Below are 13219 nucleotides of genomic sequence, written 5' to 3'. Positions count from 1 at the left end.
GCCTAGAGCAGGAGTTCAGTAGGTGTTTGTTAAATGATGTTGTAAATACACGAATAACTGGAGCCACCACCTCGCCTGTCCCTGGCCTTGTCTCTAGAATTGTAGCTCATGTGGGCACAACTTGCTCACCTATACATCATAGACTGCAAGCCTGTGATGCAAGTAGGTCAAACACTAGTCATGTTTCATCCACAAAATATCTTTTTAAATTTGGAATTTCTCGATAAAAGATGAAGTTAGAGGCTGGAGAGTAGGGCTCAGGGGAAGAGCACTTGCCTAGCATACCAAAAGCTCTCTGGATTCCATCCCAAGTATGAATGAATGAATGAATGAGAGGTCACATAACATCTCAGCTGTGGCAGACACTGGTAAACTTTCACCAAGCCCTTATATTTTCCTTCCTGGTCCAGATAGTCCCCAGGTGACATTCCCACCCTCCCTTGTAGGTACTTAGCCTGTGAGAACACATTGCAACCCGGGGAATGTGATCGGCAGTAACATGCAGCTGCACCTCTCTTGCCTGGACCTTAAAATCTGCCCTGAAGTGCTCTAGTCTTCCCTGTTGCTGGGCAGATGCAGGAGATCCAGGGGAGGGCTCCTTGGGCTCAGGAGATGAATGTGAACCCCTGCTGGCCCACTTTGGACCCTGGGAAAGGATCCTTGGAAAGGCCAGGCCCCATCCTCTTCCTTCTTGTCTTTCTTCATCTTTTTGGGGAGGTCTTTTTTGGGGGAGGTTTTGTTGTTGTTGTTTTGAATTCAAGACCTCAAGCTCACTAGGCTGGCACTCTAACACTTTGAGCCATACCCCCAGCCTCTCTCTGAGTCGTGAGAGAGAACCCATATTCTTGATTGCTGACACCTTAAAGGCAGGAAACAGGAGCCATGTTTTCCTCCCAAGCTGATCTCAAAATGAATGAACTTGCAAAACGAATCCCAGGTGGAGGTGGCTGGGCCCTTCCTGTGTTGGCAGAGTTGGAGGGCACTTGGGGAGTATGAACCCCTCCCAGTAGCTGTGTCGGGGTGTGGAGGGAGCGGGGACAGGCTCCTGCCCTCTCCAAACCATGACAACTCCTTCCGTGCCTATTGAAACAACACTCGCTGGCAAGACAAAACCCATCCCAACCCAAGAAGCTTCCTGCACTTCTCTGCTGCAGAAATGGTCGTGTACACCCAGGGGACGGTGAAAGGCCACAGAGCCTCTCTGGGCTCTGTTATCTCCCTTATCCAGATAAGACAACTGCCTGGAAGCTGCTAGAAACACAGCTGGTCAACAAGGCCCTACAACCTCCACCCCCTCCCACAGTGGGGAACCAGATAGTTCTACCAGCTTAGGCTGGAAAAGGCCCTCAGACTTGATTTTACAATCTACTCCTCCTTGCTAGCCACTGCCAGCCACTGCCACTGTGCCAAGAGGAGCAGGGGGACATCAGAAGAGAGACTGTCCCTCGACCTTCACAGTGTGCTCAGAAAGCTCTGGGAGCCAGAGGGGCTGTGACACCTCCTCTGAGCTGTCCTCAGGGAGCAATGAGTCCTAGCAGATGTGCACAAAAACAGGACAAAACAGTACAAATTTAGCACTGAAACTCATTTGGTAGCTGAATTCAACTCAAAAGGGTAGGCAAATATTAAAACATTAGGTTTACTTTTTGCAGGAATCGTAATGTAGTGGGCTGGGAATGTAACTTAGTGGTAGAGTGATTGTCTAGGAAGATTCATGTAATCATTATGGAAAAAGAATCTGGATCCCATGGATGTGTTCTATGATACATGCCACCTGCTCTTCAAAGCCCCAAACACACTGCTAATCCCATGTGCACTGGGACCCCAGACATCAAGCTTCTGCTTGACCTCAAGCAGAAGCTCCCACAAGCAGGAAAAAAGAAGGAGCTTCTTTCTCTTCTTTTTTGCCAGTCCTGGGGCTTCGATTCAGGGCCTGGGCACTGTCCCTGAGATTCTTTTGATGTTTTCTGTTTATGTGGTACTGAGGAATCAAACCCAGGGCTTCATGAATGCTAGGGAAGCACTCTACCACTAAGCCACATTCCCAGCCCAAGAAGGATGTTCTTTGAGGCAAGAGTCAGTTGCCTACCTGGAAAAAGATGGAGTCTTATGCCCAGAATAACTACTCTGGCAATAGTGTCCCCAGCCCTGGTGTCATAGAGCAGGGATCACAGAAAGTGGTGTCACAATTGCTTTGGTGACAAGCATTGGCTGCTCACGTGCGGTACACATCTCAGGTTAGACATAGTTACTAGCAGTAATGCGGCATTCCAGAAGTCTACAAGGAAATGGTTAAGTATTCAAATAAAGGAGATGGTAAGGGGGAACCTATGTCTGCCAAGCCTGATAGGAACTTGTGGACCCCTTTGCTTTATTTGTGTCTTCATGCTTCTCTTATGATCGAGATCTTTCCATTGAAAGCATTGATGGTTAATTATTGATCAAGTGTGTTTCTTGTAAACCCTCATTACTAGGAAGGCACAGCAAGTTCCTGGATCATGTCCAGTCATCGTTCTGCCCTACTGTGGTTTCAGTGGGCTTTCTGCAATATGAGAATACACAAGAGACAAGCCATTTAATCTAGCAGAAACAGCAGACACTGCAAACCAGAAAAATTTGAAAAGAAAACCCTGAAATCCTGTCTTAGCCTTGCTGAGGTCAGCCGTCAAGAGCATTGTACTTGAGGGAGTCTGGCAGGGAATTTAAGGAGGAGAGGGAGGCACTGGTATCGATAGGCAAGTCAGGTCCAAGATGAATAAATGCCCCTCCCAGGGAATTTAAAGGATTGAGGGAAAGCTTAGTCTTTTTATGCTCTGAGTTGGAAGTCCAGCCAGATTTCATCTTTGGGGATTTGAGCTGATAGGTCATAGAGACTATCAGTTCATTCAGTCTCACATTAATTAATTGTTCTCTACCTGAGACTGTCTAGTATTGTCATGGACCACTGAATTAGCCAATGCAATGATCTCCAAGTTACCAGAAACATATATTTGTCACAGTTCTTTCCATAATCCTCCATGAAGACCTTAGGATCATAGTTTGCAAAATGATTGAAAAGGGAATCAGAGTAAAGCAATTTGTGAACAAGGCCTAAAGTAGTCCATGATTTCAGATCTGATAAGCATGTACAATAGGCAAAGATATTTGCTATTTCTGTGACATATGGTATTTTTATCATGGGAATTATAGACTTATCAGATGTTTAGGTATTTCAGATGATTTTGGAACACATACTAGTAATGTATTCATAGGAATTGAAGTTGGACATGTGTCATGTAACTTTCAAGTGTTGTTGGAGGTGAAGACCAGGAGGTCTTAGAGACAGAGACCAGAGAGGCCTCTACCTAGTGTTTTGAGGTTCTTGTCAATGTCAGGGAAAGAATTCTGAGATGAAACCAGTGAAGAATTGGAAGGAAGTTCAATTATGGAGTAAAAGTACACTTAAGAGGAGTGTGAGAGCCAGGTGCTGGTGGCTCACGCCTCAATCCTAGCTACTCAGGAGGTTGAGACCTGAAGATCATGGTTCAAAGCCAGCCAGAGCAGCAAAGTCTGTGAGACTCTTATCTCCAATGAACCACCAGAAAACTGGAGGTAGAGCTGTGGCTCAAAGTGGCAGAGAGCTAGCCTTGAGCAAAAAGAGCTCAGGGACAATACCCAGGCTCTGAGTTCAAGCCCCACAACTAATAACAACAACAACAACAAAAGGATCATGGGCTTCTCAAGATAGACCTACTTCACAGGATTTTCTACTAAATCTGGGGGACATGGCACAAGATTACATAGATTATTTTTAACTAGGATCATTTAACAAAAAACACTGTATTGTATCTCTTTGTCATGTCAAGATGTAGGTTGGAAAGGTAGATGTGAGGTCTGAAGTTTGTTTTCTTGTTACAGGCAGATGGTCTGATGGTTATCAGATCCTGTGTGTAGGTCCCATATTCTATGCAGCTGATAGCTTGTGAGTTCTTGTTCATTGTTTTGCTTATTTGTTTGTGTTTTTTTTCTTGTGTTTCTTTCATTTCTTCCTTTTGGCTCCTATCTGTTTCCTGATCTGTCCCTATTTCTTAAGGACACTCTAGAAATTACAAAGTTTGTTCTAAATAAAAAACTTATTTTAGACTTGGAAGTATGGCTCAAATGATAGAGTACTTGCATAGCAAGTGTGAGACTCTGAGTTCAAATCTCAGCACTAGTAAAAAAAGAAGATTTAGAAACACAAATATAAAAGGCTATGCAACCCTAATAAAAATTTAACTTTCAATATTAAGAAGACCGGGTTTTTAACTAATGGTAACACAAAAATTATATCAATAGTGCAAACTCGATCACTAGCTCTGCATAATGTAGTAGGAGCTGAGGGAACCAAGATTGCTAAAGTAATTGAGGTGATGGGAACATACTTGCCTCAGAAGCTACTGAGGTGGCTCTTCCCTTCCTAGAACAGAGTGAAAAAAATATAATATAATATAATATATATATATATATATATATATATATATATCTCAATAAAGCGTACTTTGTTTCCTAGGCCATTTACCTAAAAGAAAGAAAGAAAAACCTTTTCATTATTTCCTACAAGAGCAAATCAATATTTCTAAATTTTAGTGTAATTTAGCTTTTTATAAAAGCTTGATTTCCATTTTTGCTGCTACCAGGGCTGGAACTCAGGGCCTCTCACTGGTTTGACCTACTTGCTCAACTGGTATTCTGTCACTTGAGCCTTGCCTGTAGCTTGGCTTTTTGCTGATTATTTTGAAGATGAAGTCCTCAGACTCTTCTGCCCAAAGCTAGCTTGAACTATGATTCTCCAGATCTCAGACTCTTGAGTAGCTAGGATCATAGGCATGAAACACTGGCCTGGTTTAAAACTAGTTTACATTATTTCCTTTTAATTTTAGCCAACTTCATCTCTCTCTCTCTCTCCCTCTCCCTCTCCCTCTCTCTCTCTCTCTCTCTCTCTCTCTCTCTCTCTCTCTCTCTCTCTCTCTCTCACACACACACACACACACACACACACACACACACACACACACACTTTCTTTTGTTTTGTCGGTCGTGGGGCTTGAACTCTGGGCTTAGGCGCTGTCCCTGTGCTCTTCAGCTCAAGGCGAGCACTCTACTGCTTGAGCCACAGCACCACTTCCGGTTTTCTAGTGGTTTATTTGAGATAAGAGTCTCACAGACTTTCCTGCCCAGGCTGGCTTTGAACCGTGATCCTCAGATCTCAGCCTCCTGAATAGCTAGGATTACAGGCGTGAGCCACCGGTGCCCAGCTTACACACATATTTTCTTTCATAAGATTCTTCTTCCACAAGCCGCCAACTTTGCCTAAACTGTTACCAGAATTCCAGCTCTGGGAGTTCAATAGAGAAGGCTCAGCTACCAGTCTGAGAGCTGAACAGTGGTAAATGACAGTGAAAGGAGACTTAATCAACATGGCCACATTGGGAAAGATGAATAAAAGCGTTCAGTGACTCCATGTTTAGGGTACTGGCACATGCTTTGGGAAGCATGTAAGTAACAAGTCTGGTCACACAGTGTCTACTTGATCATTATCTCAGGACCAAGTAGTGAGTCAGTGCTGCCTGGAGGACAGATTGGATTTGTCACAAGGTGTTTATCCATCAGCTCTGTTATTTCTGGAATCTAAGGGGATGCAGAGGAGAATGGCTCATAGCAAAGGAGGCAGAAGCGAAGTCAAGGCACAGATGCGAAGTCAAGGCACAGATGTGAAGTCAAGGCACAGATACGCTCTGGCCTCTAGGTACCCAGTCATTTTCTGGACCAAATGAAGAGTCCAGGGCTTTTCACTAAAGGAGATGTTGTGTCTTCTCCTCCCCCTCCTCCACCTCTTCTTTCTTTCCTTCCTTCTTCCTCTTTCTCTTTTTCCTCCTCCATCTTCTTCATTTTCCTTCCTCTCTTCCTTCCTTCTTTCCTTCCTTCCTTTTCTATCCTGATAATACTGTGATTGAACTGAGGGCCTCACACATGCTAAGAAGGTGCTCTTCCATGTGACTATAGTCCAGTTTCTAAGTAGCTATTATAAAAAAAAAAAATCATTATCTTTTTTTTTTTTTTTTTTCCGGTAGTGGGGCTTGAACTCTGGGCCTGGGCGCTGTCCCTCAGCTCTTCAGCTCAAGGCGAGCGCTCTACCACTTGAGCTACAGTGCCACTTCCGGTTTTCTGGTGGTTTATTGGAGATAGGAGTCTCACGGTCTCTCCTGCCGGGGCTGGCTTTGAACCACAATCCTCAGATCTCAGCCTCCTGAGTAGCTAGGATTACAGGCATGAGCCACCAGCACCCGACATCATTATCTTTTTTTAACCTTTTACCTGTTTAGGACAAAAAAGTACTTTCCTTTTTCCTATAGTTTTAATAATATAAAAGTTTTCCTTAAACAAAACTGTTCTTTCTCTTTTTAACTTTCTGGAAGTTCCTCTTTTTAACTTTCTTCGACAAAAATCCATTCTCGAACTTTTATAGCCTACTTTGTGTTACTGGATTTTCTTTTTACTATGTTGCTGCTATTTCCTTCTTTTTTTGTCGGTTGTGGGGCTTGCAGTCTGGGCCTGGGTACTGTCCCTGAGCTCTTCAGCTCAAGGCTAATACTCTACCACTTGAGCCACAGAGCTACTTCCAGCTTTTTCTGTTTATATGGTGCTGAAGAATTGCATGTAAGGCAAGCACTCTACCACTGAACCACATTCCCAGCCCCTATTTCTTTCTAAAACTCATATTTTGACACAATCTTTAAGCAACCTATGAATTAGTTACTCTTTCATTTAAAAACATGTAAGGGTAGGAGCCAGTGGCTCACGTCTGTAATCCTAGCTACTCAGGACTGAGCTCTGAGGGCTGTGTTTGAAGCCAGCCCAGGCAGGAAAGACCATGAGGCTCTTATCTCCAATTAACCACCAGAAAACTGGAAATGGATTGTAGCTCAAGTGGTTGAGCAAAAAAGCTCAAGGACAGAGCCCACGCCCTGAGTTCAAGCCTCAGTACTGGCACACACAGACAAACGCACACATACACACTATCTTTCAAATTAGTTTCTTTTTTTTATTGTGAAAAATACTGTACAGAGGGGTTACAATTACATGGGCAAGATAATGAGTACATTTCTTATCAATCATTGTAGCCTCCTCCTTTGTTTCCCCTTCCCATCCCTTCCCATCCTCTCCCGCCCCCCCCACTCAATCCTCCCCCCACCATGTTTCTTATAATTTTTATATTAAACATTAAAATATATAAACTTAAAACTCATGTTCAATAATTAATGTGTTACTATTGTAACTTAATTAGAAGGGGTTGGACATCTAATGAGCATTCCTTAATTTACTATAACATGATCTGAAGAAGAGCAGAAGTAATTTTTTTAATGAAATTCATTGATTGGTCATTGTTCAGGGATATATCTAGATAAGATGTAGTGGCAGTCTTCAAGTTACTTATACTCTAGTGTTTCAGCAGGTCTACCGGAAGTAGGGTAAAGTGGTATAGAAATGGTTAAAGTGTCACTAGATGGTAAAACTTTGGAGTCTGGGCCTGGCAGGACCCCCAGATGTCTGCATTTAAGGGATGTAGCCTGTCCAGCTTGCTCTACCAACAAGGCACCATGGAAAGTGCTTTAAAGTCACTTAATCTTTATAATAATCCTCAGAAGTAGAACTTGTGTTACACTTGTTTTACAGATGAGAAAAGCAAGAGAGAGAGGTGTAATAACTTGCCCAAAGATGCACAGCTGGAAATGTCTGGAGCTGAGGAGTGGAGCAGGCATCCTGGAGGGCTCCAAGCCCACATGCTGAGCTGGGGTCATGGTGGGTGGTAAGTAGCTGAGCAGGTAGGGCCATGTGCACTCAGAGAGGGTGTGCAAGGAGCATTCTCAGAGGGCTGACCCACCATTGTGGGTTTCCCTGGGACTGCTGGTGTTTGCTATGAAATCCTCATCCTACCATGCAACTCCTCCCTCTGGGGCTGGCGGGTTATCATGGCGCTCAGCCCCTAGGAATCCCACTGGGAAAGAGGCTGGGGCCTGCAGATGCATGCTGTGCATTCAACAAGCCTTTGCAACCCATTCCAAGGTCCTGCAGCAGTCACTTAGCCAGGATCTAGAGAGAGAACCCACAAGTGCTGGTCACTATGTCTGTCCCCAACTCCATGCCTTTCTAGCAGCTTTTCACAGAGGGATAAGACCCTTGCTGACTTCCCATGAACTTGGACTTCATTGCAAAGTCACTAGGTATGTATCTTTGCAGAGGGATGTTAACTGGGACATTCCAATATAGAAATTCCTGACTCTCACCCTCAGCTTTGAATTTTAGGCCTTTAAAAACACTCATCTAAAAACAAATTTGTGCTTTGCCAGGGACACCTGAGGCTAGCCTGGTCCTGCGGAGATAGAAGACTGAGACTGGGCCCTGCCCTTGAGAAACAGGCACAGAGTAGAATGAGGACAGAACCAGACCCAGGCTCAGACAAGGAGAGAGACAGAGACAGAGACAGAGAGACAGAGATTCCTGGAAGCCCGAGGGCCCCCAGAGCTGGAGGAGGAAGGAGTAGCCTGGATTGGGTCACTATGCACTGTTCCTGAGTGCTGAGCGCTGGCCGGAGACTGCACACACTTATCTAGTTCTGGAATTCCAGAGGAAATGACACACAGAACTCGTAAAAATGGACATCTATCTCCTGGGACACGGGCACCCTGTGGGGGAGATAACAGCAGACAAGAGGCCAAGGGGCTGAGGCCTGGCTGCTCTGGGGGAGCTGCCACTGGGACACAGACAACTTGCAGAACTTCAGAAATGCTTAGGCCCCTCTGAAGATCCATGGTAGATCCCAAACCTGAAGGGCCAGGGGTCAGTTGGATGTATAGGTCGCTCACCCGAACTGGCACAGACAGGAGGCGACTCTTCCCCACCACCACTGGAGAGGCTGTGGAAGAGCCATCCAAGGGGGTGTTCACATAGGGCTCAGCACTGCCTGGCACAGACAGCTTCTCGGCCAGTTCCTGAGGTCCTTACTATTTGCATGGGTTGTTCTGTCTTGCTTTTATTTCTGTTTGATCACAAAGACACTCCAAGTCAGGTATCCCAAGACAGGTATCTGGCTTCCTGCTCAACTCCCCTTCTACTATCCTCCCCACCCCCTTCCCCAGGTTACTTGATGTGGCAGGAATGGCTCATTGTCTTCAATATCTACTATCCCCTTCCTTAGTAACAGAATCTCCCCGTTTACCTAGTCTCCTTTACAAATAAATGTGTCTATGTGTGACTTCATAAGTAAAAGTTGAGAGGAACTCCTGGGATGTATATATTTAAAAGAAGGAGGCACTGGTGGCTGTTTTCCTCCTTTGGCTCTCAACTGTGGGCTGCAGATGTGATGGCTAATGCTCTAAAAATGCACTAAAAATGACAGGGTGGAGAGAAGGAAGGAGCCTTCTTCATGGCTCCACCATGCCACACCAGCCTTGCATTGCCAGCTTTTGGACTTTCACAAGTCAGAGAAACTTCTATCTTTTCCCAACGACTGCCATTCTGAGACTTTCTGAGACAGACTTTCTTTCTTTCTTTCTTCCTTCCTTCCTTCCTTCCTTCCTTCCTTCCTTCCTTCCTTCCTTCCTTCCTTCCTTCCTTCCTTCCTTCCTTCCTTGTTGGTTGTGGGGTTGAACTCAAGGTGCTGTCCTTAAGCTTTTTCACTCAAGCTTAGCACTCTATCACTTTGAGCCACAGTTCCACTTCTACTTTTCTGGTGGTTCCCTGGAGATAGAAATCTCACAAGCTTTCCTGCCCAGGCTGGCTTTGAACCATGATCCTTATAGCTCAGCCTCCTGAATAGCTAGGATTACAGGCATGAGCCACCAATGCTGGCTTTATTTTGGGGGTTCTGTTGTCTACAAGCCAAGCAAGGGATACTAAATCTCTCTCATAAAGGTGAGTCAAGGGACAACTTCCTCCTCCCCCATTCTCTTTCCAGGTCAGAATCAGCAGGAACCAGGCAAAGCCTTGAGTTCAAACTCCAGCGCCAAAAATATGTATCAGCAGTATGGAGTCTGCAGGCCCAGGGTAACACCTGGTGTATAGATGCTTTCTTGAGCTCATAGAATTGGAAGAATAAGCTGCTGTTCTAACACATTATAAACATTGAAACTGAAGTTCTGGCTTTTCTTGAGTAACTAGAGGATCTGGAAACATTGGTTTAATACTCTGGCCCTGCAACAGTTACACGGGGTGTCTTCCCGCCCCCCACCCCAGCTGCCACAGGCCCTGCCTCTTAGCACTCAACTCTTCATCCTGTAAGGTTCTGTCTGCACATCAGCCTGGGGGACTATCCACGGGCCATCATGCATTCAAGATGATGCATACCCCCTGATCCCAGGGTTAGGACGCACGTGTATAATCCCCACTTCCCAAACGAGGAAATCAGGGCTCACGGGGACTTGCACAAAACCACAGAGCCGAGCACATGCCCATCCGCATTCCAGGCCTGCTCTGTCAGCAGTGGGGTTTGCAACCCTCTGACTTTCTAGCCTTTTTATTTTTTTTATTTTTTATTTTTTGCTAGTACTGGGGCTTGAACTCGAGGCTTGGGGACTGTTCCTGAGCCTCTTTGTGCTCAAGGCTAGCACTCTACCATTTGAGCCACAACACTACTTCTGACTTAGAGTAGTTTATTGGGAGTAAGAATCTCACAGACTTTCCTGCCTGGGCTGGCTTCAAATTGTGATCCTCAGATCTCAGCCTCCTGAGTAGCTAGGATTACAGGCGTGAGCCATTGGCTCCAGGCCTTCCTAGCCTTTTGCTAGAGTCTCACAGAGGAAGATAACAAGAGCCTAGGAGAAGAATCACTTAATGCACTGTCACACAGTGTTACACTGGGCCATTGTACTGTGATCAATCCCAGTGGGGCTAACTGCCTGTCCTCAGTGCCTGGCACAGCCAGCTCAGGGAACTCGGGTACTGAACATACCAGGAGGGGAGGGCAACCATCCCCCCTCAGCCACACAGGACCGTAGCAGGACCTGGGATGCAAACCCTGGGCTCTTCCTTGGGGATGGCTGCCATACTGTCTCCTGCCTTCTCTTGGTTATCACCAGGGACCACGTGCCCAAAGACTGGGACCTTCTGACTCAACCCTACTATACCTCTCACCAGTGGTGCTAGCTTAGAGCCTTGGCTCCTGCCTAAGCCAAGGGGTGAATTCGGGCACTGCCTCACAGGGCTGCTGAGAGGACCAGTAAGATCACAAAGGCCCATCTCCTGTCATGCCAGGTGTATAATAGGTACTTAGTAAACACTGGCCATCATAATGACATACTTCATGCAAATGTGTGTGGCGGGAAGAGCTGATCTTAAAATCTTTGCCCAGAAGCACCCACCCGAGGCACCTGAGCCCTGCACTGAGCTGTACACCCGCCCCCTATTCACATGAGGAACAGATAGCTTCCCTTCTGTCTCAGGACCCCCACAACAGTGTCTGGAACTGCCTACTAAAACTCCATCATCTCCCATCCCACACCAAGCTCCTCCTCTCCACCAGGCCCTGAGCTAGGGCTGGAGATGGGAGAGAAAATGAACCAGCCCACTTGGTTACCTGGCTGGGGAAGTTAGCCAAGACCACAAAACTCTCTCTCTCTCTCTCTCTCTCTCTCTCTCTCTCTCACACACACACACACACACACACACACACACACACACACACAGAGTATGTGTTAGTTGTACAAAACAATGAGTTTCATTAGGACATTTTCATACATGCATATAACATTCTTTGATCATATTCACCCCCACATGACCTTCTTCCTACCACCCCAATCCCCTTCCTTTTCCCCAATATTCTATTTCCATGTCCCCCTGCCCAGAGTCCACATTTGAGAGAAAACATGTGCTACTCATCTTTTTAAACTTATTTTACCTAACATGATGATCTCCAGTTTCATCCATTTTCCAGTAAACAAGGTGATTTCATTCTCACAGGACTTTTTGTGTGAGGCAGATGACAGCAGGTCTGTGGGAAGATGAATGAAAGGACTTCCTTGGAGAAAGATACATTCAAATGTCCTCTTCCAGGCTCCCCTGCAACTCAGCGTAGCCATGTGACCCTGCTGTGGCCAGTCAAAGTGACAAGTGTCACTTTTGTCCCTGGCTCTCTCAAGCTTTGTCTTCTGACACAGGATGACCTTAAGATGTACATGAAGTATCTCAGCCTTGAACCCAGGACTGGAGGGGGCCATCCATCCAAGCAAGAACTCTGTCCTGCCCTCCCCTTCTGCCATGTTTCTACAACGTTTTGTGCCCCGTGGTAGCTAAGTTACCCTAATAACTATCTGCCTTGAATGCCTACTTCTTTTTCCATCATGTGGCACTTCCTCTTCAAAACTTTTAACAACTACCTTGGTAGCTAAGTTACCAAGGATATTGTCACAACTTAATTCTTGGTTAAACTGCAAAGAACATTTCTGACCAGTGTTCCTTCCCCTTAGTTCTCTGTTTTCAGTTTTGTTTTCTTTGTTGTTGGCTGCAATCAGATCCATACCCAGATTTTGCAGGAAGGCTCCATTGGTTAGAATTCTTGCATGCTTTACAACGGATCTCTGGTGCCTTCATTAACATTTAAGGAAAGGCATCTCTCTCCATCCCTCCCCCCAGTTCTCAGTAGATGTGGGCCCACTGTGTGTTGCAGAGAAGCTCAGACTAGTCTGTATCCCTCAGGGTCCCAGCAGGATCCCAGTGATACACTCAAACTGCAGGATGGAGGCCGGTTTAATAAAGGAATTACATAGCAAGGATGGGCAGGTGTCACTGTTCATGGAAAAAGCTACTTCCTGCCTTTTGGCTGTCTATTGTGTAAACAAAGGAGTAAGTTTAGCAAGATTAGTTGGTTATGTTAAATCCAGTAAGAGTGTCATTTTCTATCCTGGAAGCAGCCTTTAGCAATACTAGAGGGGACGGGGCCTAGAGGGCCTCTCTAGCATCTGAAAAGTGACTGGGTTTGATTCCCAGTACCATAAAACAATGATCACACACATAATACCAGAGGTGACTGGGTGGGTAAGCCCCCAGCTTCCTGACTCTTCAGCTGGGTTAAGTCCAAGCCATAGTCTCTGTCATCTCCCAGGCATTCCATATAGTATCCTGCTCCTTAATGGACTCCCCTTCCCTGCCTTACTTCTGCACTCCCAGGACTGAGGTACCTGGGATCCTTCCCAAACAAGCCAAA

The 13219-nt window shown here is 45.7% G+C and overlaps 1 long non-coding RNA gene and 1 other non-coding gene across 2 annotated transcripts; both read left to right on the top strand.

The window, feature by feature from the left end:
- Nucleotides 1-2213: 2213 nt before the first annotated feature.
- On the top strand, nucleotides 2214-10088 carry LOC138805327 (uncharacterized). Its single transcript, XR_011365489.1, has 3 exons — nucleotides 2214-2291; nucleotides 7696-7828; nucleotides 9977-10088. It is a non-coding gene; the product is annotated as an uncharacterized lncRNA (long non-coding RNA).
- On the top strand, nucleotides 4317-4449 carry LOC138805363 (small nucleolar RNA SNORA66). The gene has a single exon (XR_011365510.1). It is a non-coding gene; the product is annotated as a small nucleolar RNA SNORA66 (small nucleolar RNA).
- Nucleotides 10089-13219: the final 3131 nt, after the last annotated feature.

The sequence above is a fragment of the Dipodomys merriami genome, unplaced genomic scaffold (assembly GCF_024711535.1).
Source record: "Dipodomys merriami isolate MVZ:Mamm:240054 unplaced genomic scaffold, mDipMer1.0.p SCAF_39, whole genome shotgun sequence".
Taxonomy (NCBI): domain Eukaryota; kingdom Metazoa; phylum Chordata; class Mammalia; order Rodentia; family Heteromyidae; genus Dipodomys; species Dipodomys merriami.
This window is presented reverse-complemented; position numbering and strand designations above follow the sequence as displayed.